This window comes from Sorex fumeus, unplaced genomic scaffold (assembly GCF_029834395.1).
Source record: "Sorex fumeus unplaced genomic scaffold, SorFum_2.1 ptg000063l, whole genome shotgun sequence".
NCBI lineage: Eukaryota > Metazoa > Chordata > Mammalia > Eulipotyphla > Soricidae > Sorex > Sorex fumeus.
In genome coordinates, this window is record NW_026606120.1 from 48201037 (window position 1) to 48209427 (window position 8391).

Genomic DNA, 8391 nt, shown 5'->3' on the forward strand with positions numbered 1-8391 from the left:
ATGGAGCTTGCCTTACACACAGAGTTGGATCCCTGGCACTACGTAGGTCGCCTCCAAGCACAGTGGATTTCTAAGCAGAGCCAGAAGTAAACCCTGAGCATCACTGGGTGTGGCCCCAAAACAAGAACAAAAATCTCTCAGCATCTTTGTTCATAAATGTCAAGTTCCAAATGTATAAATTCAACTTCAAATAGTTATTATGGGATATTGAGGCTGGGGAGCTAGGTAAATGAACTGAAGCACACGCTTTGCATGCAGGAAGCCAGGTTCCTATTCCTCACACCACAGTCTCCAAAGCACCATCATGAGGGACCTCTGAGCACCAGCAGGGTGTGGCACAAAAGCTAAACCCAAGGGGGGGGGGGAAGGGAATCAAAAGTCAATTATAATGTGCAATTCATTCCTTCTGGTTTTGGTTTTAGATGTTTTTGTTTGTTTGGGGACTCTTGTAGGGCTACACCTGGCAGTGCTCAGGATATTAGATAACAGGGATTGCATCTGAAGCCTTCTGAATACAGACATGCACTCTAGGGGCTGGAGACATACACAGCACAGAATTTAAAGGGCTTGCCCTGCATGAAGTCAAACTGGTTTGAACCTCAAAACCACATATGGTTCCCTAAGAACCACCAGGTGTGATCACTGAACACAGAGTCAATCAGCAACCCCTGAACAGAACTAGGTATGGCCCTAAAATTAAAAACACACAAAAAAATGTTAAATAAGTGCCCCAGCCTATAAGAATTATTACCCCTCTGGGGGAGGTGTAGGTGGCAGTGAAGGGTTGGGTATAGTTAGAACATTGTATGACTGAAACCCAATTGTGAACAACTTTGTAACTATGTATCTCACTGTTGATACAATAAAAAAAAAGAAGAAAATCAAAATTAAACACTTGGAGGGCGATGGGAAGAAGTACATCCCTGGTGCCAGCGAATAGTACAGGGTTTGCCTTGCATGTGGCCCACCTGGGTTTGATCCTAGCATCCCATATGGTCCCTTGAATACCACCAGGAATAACTCTGAGGTGCAGAGCCAGGTGGAACCTGAGAATCGAAGGGGGTACTACATTAGGCTGTGATCAGGGATCACTCAGGGAACCACTGATACATATTTTAAGATGATACTTGATACATATTTAAAAATCTAATTTTTAAAAGGTTAGATCATGGGTGTAATTAATTTTAAGAAAGAGGCTGGGAAGATAGCTCAAGAGGCTAGAGCATATGCTTTGTAAGTAGGAGGCCTTATTTGATCCTCAGTCCCCTGATCTCCACAGGGAACAATCCCCAAGCATTGTGCCAGGAGTTGCCCCTGAGTATCACTGGGTAAATTTCCCTCCTCCCCTCAACCCCCACACACACTCAAAGAAAAAAAAAGAGAAATTAAAAAAAAAAAGAGAAAGACTGATAACCAAAAAAAGATAAAAAGGGAAATTTTACTTATTTACTTCCATAGCAATCACAGGAAGAGCTTGGTCATATATGGGTTGAAGGTACTAGGGGGCCATGAGGCTACACTTTAGTGCTAGGGGTTAAGAAGGGTTCCTATATGGTGCTGGGAATTGAACTCATTGCCCTGTACATGGTAGACATGCACTCTACCATGAGAACTAACTCCAAGCCCCAAGAATAAGTGATTTTAATATATGAATTAATCTAATTAAAAAATTATTTTCAGGGAATCTCAACTCTAAGTGCAATCCCAAGAATTGATTCCTAGATTACTTAGGGATATACTAAATATTCATACCTCCTAAGCACCAGAAAGTTATTTTGCGGGGGTAGGGGTTGTACTACATTTAGTTTACTCCTGGCAAGGCTCAAGAGACCATATGCAAGTTCCAGGGCTACACTGGGTTATATGCATGCAAGGTAAGCACTTTCCCCCACTGTACTAAATCTCAGGCCTCCAGAAAATTCTCAAAATATAAATTATACGACTTATGGTTAGTGAAAAGCTTTCAAACTATTTTGTGACCAATCAATTTCTTAATATTAGTATGACATAGCGGGCTGAAGCAATCGCACAGCGGGTAGGGCTTTTGCCTTGAACGCAGCTGACCTGAGTTCAATTCCTCCACCTTCAATTCCTCCTTCCCCTTCTTCCCCTCTCGGAGAGCCCAGCAAGCTACAGAGACTATCTCACCCGCACAGCAAAGCCTGGCAAGCTACCTGTGACATATTCAATATGCCAAACACAGTAACAAGTTTTACAATGTTACTGGGCCTGCAACAGGAGGACAGTGACAGTATGACATAGCATGGATTCATATACATATGTGTGTATAAATATATATTATATATATAAATTTGTTTTATACTACATTCTCCCAAAATCTTTATGGTAGAAAATATAATAACTATTGTCTATTGAATTCACTCAGTTTTAGGGTTTATTTTTCCCTGTTTTTTGGATCACATCTGACAGTGCTCAGGACTACTCCTGACACTGCTCAGGGATCACTTCTAGCTGGGCTCAAGGAACCTTACGTGGTGCTGGAGTTTTGGCGGGGGTTGGTCACACGCAAGGCAACAACCTGAACCCCTGTACTATCTCTTATTCATACTTTGATCCTATGAATTGCTTGTTTATTTCCCCACACCTGGTAATATTTAGGGCTTACTCCTGGCTCTGTGCTCAGGGGACCATATGAGTGGTCGAGTTCAAAACTGGGTCAGCTGCATGCAAAGGAAGCACCATACCTGTGTAACCATACTATGTCTGATCCTTTTTGTGGGTTGGGTTGTTTGGTTTTGGGGGGAGGGGGATGATGGCTGGTCAATACCCAGAAGTGCTCAGGGGCTACTCCTGATTCTATACTCAGGGATCATGCCTAGAAGTGCGCGTGGGGAATCATACGCAGTTCCATTTCCAAAGATCAAACTGGGGGGCCATCCCCCAACCAATTCAAGACAAGCACCTTATTTCTTATACCCTCTCCACCCCTGTCAATTGTTATGGTTGTTTAAAACCTGATTTTAAATTTGAGAAACTATTTTTCCATTTCGAATCAAATTCAATTACCGTTAAGATCATCTTAAACTATTCAAAGTCTTTAAGCCCAGTAGATTGTTAAAAATTCTTACATTTATAAAACATGAGAATTAGAACCAAATTAACAAATCAGTTATCAGAATGCCAAAAATTAAGTCATTAAAAGGGAATCCAGAGAAAGAGCCAGTTGTGAAAGAACAGGAAGTGATGTACACTGCCATTTTGTAGATGAACTATTTAGAAACATGAGAAGTGCCATACTGGGGACAGAGGAATAGTAGCGTGGGTAGGGCACTTGCCTGGCACACAGCCCACCTGGTTCGATCCCCAGCACCCCATATTGTCCCCCAAACCCTGCTAGTAGTGATCCCTGAGTGCAGAGCCAGGAGTAAGCCCTAAGCACTTCTAGCCAAAACCAAAAGCAGGGAAAGGGGAAGAAAGAAGCACCATAGTAATCTGGAATCTACCAACCCAGACTAAACACTCTCTTTTTGACAGTGGCATAAAAGGTCAACTGAAATAATCCTCAGGCAGTTTTTCCTTAAAAGTGATTTTTATCTAATCATGAACATATTTTTACAACATCTAGATTAAATTCCTATCAGCTATAAAAAACAGGGTTCCTTTTTAATTGCCAAAAAATGACCTCTTAAAGATGCTTAAATATAGTAAGCAGTTCATCTATAGCCAGTAAACATCCTTAAATTCTGAAGTTTACTAAAAAAGCCTCTCTGCCTCTATCCAAAATAAAAGCACTTTTTTGTTGGTTGTTCTTGGGCACACCCAGCTCTGTCTGTGCTCAGGGGTAACTCTCAGAGTTGTTCAGAGGACCAAATGGTGCCAGGTATCAAAACCAAAACCTCTGGCATGCAAAGCATGCTTTCAGCACATTTATCTATCAGTTCTGGCCCCTAAAAGTAGCCATTATTTACTGAACAGTATTCGTGGGTTTATACAGGTTAATCACATGTGAATTTTAAAATATCAACACCAGGGTTGGAAAGAGAGTTCAAGGGTTAAGGTGCTAGCATTACACACAGCTGACCCTGATCTGATCCCTGCATTGCATTGCATTGCATATGATCCCTGATGCCTTGAGTACCTACAGGAGTGATTCTTGAGCACAGAGCCAAGAGTAAGCCCTGAGAACCATCGTTGCAGCCCAAAATTTAAAAAAAAAAATTTAATATATATCAATATTAAATCATAACAGAAAATCAGACTTTCTGGCATAATTTACCCTACTGGGGAAAAGCCACACTCCACATGTGCAGATTGTACCATACAAGTAAGTAGTGTTGTTTATGTTAAAAATGAACTCAGATAAAAATCAAGAACTCCATTTTCTGTGGGAAAAATAATAAAGCTGGGGGCCAGAGCAATAGTACAATAGGTAGGGAGTTTGTTTTGCACACAACCAAGCTGGGTTAGATCCCCAGCATCCCATATGGTGCTCCGAGCACTGCCAGGAGTAATTCTTGAGTGCAAAGCCAGAAGTAACCCCTAAGCATTGTTGGGTGTGGCCAAAAAACAATAAAATTAAATTTAAAAATAAGAAAGCTGATTTACCAGCATACCATGTGTCTTCTTATATCAAAAACATGAAATAAGATGACAAAAACTAAATTAGAATCTAGAAGTACTACTAACCAATTTAATCTTTTTTAAATAAATTACGAAGTGCAACAAACACATCTTTAAAAAGCTCTGAGGACAACAGTAAATGTAACTGCATTTGGAAGTGTTAAAAAAATAAGTCACCCCCTAAATAAAGCCCAATGATCAAATATTTAGTAAAATATCAAGACAATTCATATCTGTATATATTTTAGTCATCTTTCTCTGTGAGAAAATTATTTCTATGAATATTATTAAGTAGAACCACTTTGAAATCACTTCATCAGTAAATCTAAATACTTAACAAAAAGTACAATCTGAGGCGGAAGAGAGTACAGCGGTAGGACACTTGCCTTGAACCAGGCCAACCCAGTTCAATTCCCAGCAACACAAATGGTCCCCAGAGCCCTCTACTCAGTTACTCAGTTACCCCTAAGCACAGAGCCTAAAGCAAGCCCAGAGCATAGCTGGGTGTGCTCCCCCCCCAACAAAAGAACTAAGTAATAGACTTCTAAAAAGCACTTGTAAATTTCTAATGTAAATTTTTATTTCTTCTCTACTAAGGAAAATACCAACAAGAACTACTGTAAGTCAGATAAAAATTAGTTTATTTTTTTGCAATATCAGGGGTCAAAAACAGGTTTTGACCTGGTTTGGTTATTGCAAAGCACAATACCACTCACCTACATTCCCGACCCAGGTAAAATGACTTTTTAAAACAAAGTACTGCCCTAAACAAACATGACATGAAGCAAAAGTGAGGGAGGAAAGGGTATGTAAAATCTACTTCAGCATAACGGGTCAAATTAATGACTTTTTTTTATATCCCTAAAAAGAGTGTTTAAAAAAAAAAGGTTTTGCTACAGAAAGGCTTATAACAATCACTTTCAGAAAATTCTAATTCCAGTATGTTGCAAAATAGTATTTAACCCTAAGAACTCACAGCTCAAGGAGAAGAAATAGTAACTAGATGGCCGGTCAATATGCAGTAACCTTTACTAACTCTTAAGAAATACTCTTAAGTCACAAGAAGGGGGGAGCAACGGAATACAAAATTATTTTCTAAAATCCAATATGCTCCCCCAAAGTGTCAATTTAGTGTTTAAAAGAGAGTGAGAGGCAGCCAAAGTGTTCTTGTAGGGCAGGGTCCCTCTCCCCCGACAACAAAAACAAGAACAAATACACTTCCGAGGGGAAAGGATCTCGGGCGAAGCGTATTAAAACCGGTACAATTATCGATTTAAAACCAAAGGAACAAGGATAACCTTTCCACGGGAAGCGCCATTACTTGCTCTTGTGCTCCCCCTCCCTTCAGTGTACATACACGGGCCTGTGTATGAAGAAACTGCCTCGGACTTCTGCAGCATTGCAGCAGACTAAAGGATGGGGAGGGGGGAAGGGCGGGAGGGGGGCCGGTTCCGTCACCCCCAACAGAAAAGGAGCACAGGTCTCCCGAGGGGGAGGCAAGGCTGGAATCCACCCAGCGGGCTACACGGAGCAATCTCCCCTTCCGAGAGCACAGAGACACCACAAAGGAGAGGGAGGAGCAGAGGGACCAGAAGGAAAGGGGACCTCGAGCCTTCAAATTCGGGGTGCACATCAACCCAGCCTCCTCAGGACGGCCACACCTTCCGGGAGACATCCCCTTTCCACCACCCCTTCCGGTGACCCTCAGGAAAGAGGAGTGGAATCGCTCTCGCCCCTCCAAACCCGAGGGCGCCCGGCACTGCCGCCTCCACCCCACCCACGGAACCACAGACCCTCCTAGCCTCCCTCCCCCCACCCACCCCACCCCCACAGCCCCTCCGCCCCGAGGCCAGAAGGGGCCGAATTTCCCCGCCCCCCTCCCGGCCTCCCTCTCCCAAAGCAGAGGTGCCCTTACCCTTTCGCCGGCAGGTCGAGGGCGGAGTGGACAGGCGCAGCCCCCCGCAGTGCTCGGGCAGCCGCTACGCCGGAGGGCGAGTGAAGAGGAGGAGGAGGAGGAGGGGGCCTGGCGACAGACCGCCGCCCCCCCCACCCCGGGCCCCAGCGAGCCGCCCAGCCCAAGCTCTGCGACAAGGGGCGGGGGGGGGGGGGGGGCGAGGGGACGATCGGGGTCGAGGAGGTGCCCACACAGCTGGGGCTTAGCTAAGATGGCGCGGGGAAGTGCCGGGAGTCGCCGCCGCCGCCGCCGCCGCCGCCGCTGCCGCCGCCTCGGGGGAACCGGCCCGGGCCTCGGCCGCCTCCCGGCCTCACACAGCCGAGGCCCTCTCGGTCCCCCGCCGCGGCCCCTCGGCGGGCGGGCCCACGCGCAGCCCTCCGCCACCACCACCACCCCTGGGAAGGGGGCGCTCACAAAGGGAAGAGAGGCCGCGGGCCGGGCGGCCGGCGGCGGCGGCGGCGGCGGCGGGGCGGGGTCCCCAGGGGCCGGGAGGCCTCGGAGGTTCGCGGGTGCCTCGCGCTCTCGGCCCGCGAAGGGCGCACGCCAGCGGGACCCCTCCTCTCTCCTCAGTCAGGCGGCGGCACCGACTCGCTCGCTTTGCCACCCTCCCTCTCTCGCCCTCTCTTCCTCTCTCTCACTCTGAGCCCTGAAGCTGAGCCCGGCCGCTGCCCAGACTCCCCCCCTTCCCAACACCACTCCCCTCCTCCGACAGGCAGCCCAGTCTCTGATCTCGCGAGACTTCCCGCCTGACAGGCCCGACTCAGCGCGAGATGAGGCTGCGTACGCGCGCACGCCCTGGCGGGAGCGCGCAACTGGTCGCGCTGGGCGGAGTCTCCCAGGTGGCCCGAATCGCGGCCTCTGTCCAGCGTGGCCTCGCTCGGCTGGCGGTACCCCTGTGCCACGCGGGCGTCAGGTGCCTCCTTTCTCCCTGGAAAGCGAAGAAAGTAAAACTTCTCTCTATTTCCGTTCCTGAGACTTGCGCCACCCCACTAGTCCTGCGAAAGAGAAGTTTGCCCTTCTGTGTGGAAGGGTGGGGGGGAGGGCGAGAATGAGTAGGCATTCTCCCCAGCAGTGCCCAGCAGCCTCCCGCTGCCAGCAAACTTCCGGACTGTTCACTGCTAGGGCGCCAAGATGCCGTGCTGCTGAGGCCCTCTGTATGTGTTGACTGAGACTCACTGACAGTGCTGGGGAGGAAGCCACCAAGGTTACACCCAGATGTTCTATACAAGCCCTGTGGTACAGGGGATCTAACTTAAGGCCTTAAGTATGCTCCCGTTGAGCTATCACGCCGGTTCCTGCAATATCACATTCTTTTCTTTGTTTTTTTGTTTGGGGGCCACACCCAACAATACTTGGAGCTCATTCCTGGCTCTGTGCTCAGGGATCACACCTTGCAGGACTCTGAGAACCATATGGGATGCCAGGGATCAAACCAGGTCGACTGTGTGCAAAACAAGTGTCTTACCTGCTGTAACTATCTCTCCGACCCTGAAATATCACATTCTTAGTGTAGCACCTGTGCAGAATGCAGAGGTAACCTAAACATAATAAGTATGCAATTTAACTTTTAATATACGAATAGATTATAATGATTTTTCGAACCTTAAATAAGACTTGGAAGTACAGGTCTAAGTTACTCTGTTTATTGTGATGGTAGAAAAAAAGACAAATTCTTGAGGTTTTTATGACAATTTAGTAGTTAAATGACTAGAAAACTTTTGGAACAGAGGAGCAAACTAAAATGTTTTAATGCTCCTAAAGCAAGAAGGATTTATTTCTTCCTTTTTTGGTTTTGGGACCACAACTGGTAGAGTTCAGGACCTACTCCTGGCTATCTGCTCAGGGATCATTTAGGG

At 46.5% G+C, this 8391-nt stretch overlaps 1 protein-coding gene across 1 annotated transcript in view; it reads right to left on the reverse strand.

Annotated features, from left to right (window-relative positions):
- Positions 1-7209, reverse strand: part of TAOK1 (TAO kinase 1) — a 134835-nt gene extending 127626 nt beyond the window's left edge. Inside the window, exon 1 of the mRNA XM_056127993.1 lies at positions 6497-7209. The gene's annotated coding sequence lies outside the window, so the exon portion shown is untranslated. The remainder of the gene's footprint in view (positions 1-6496) is intronic.
- Positions 7210-8391: the final 1182 nt, after the last annotated feature.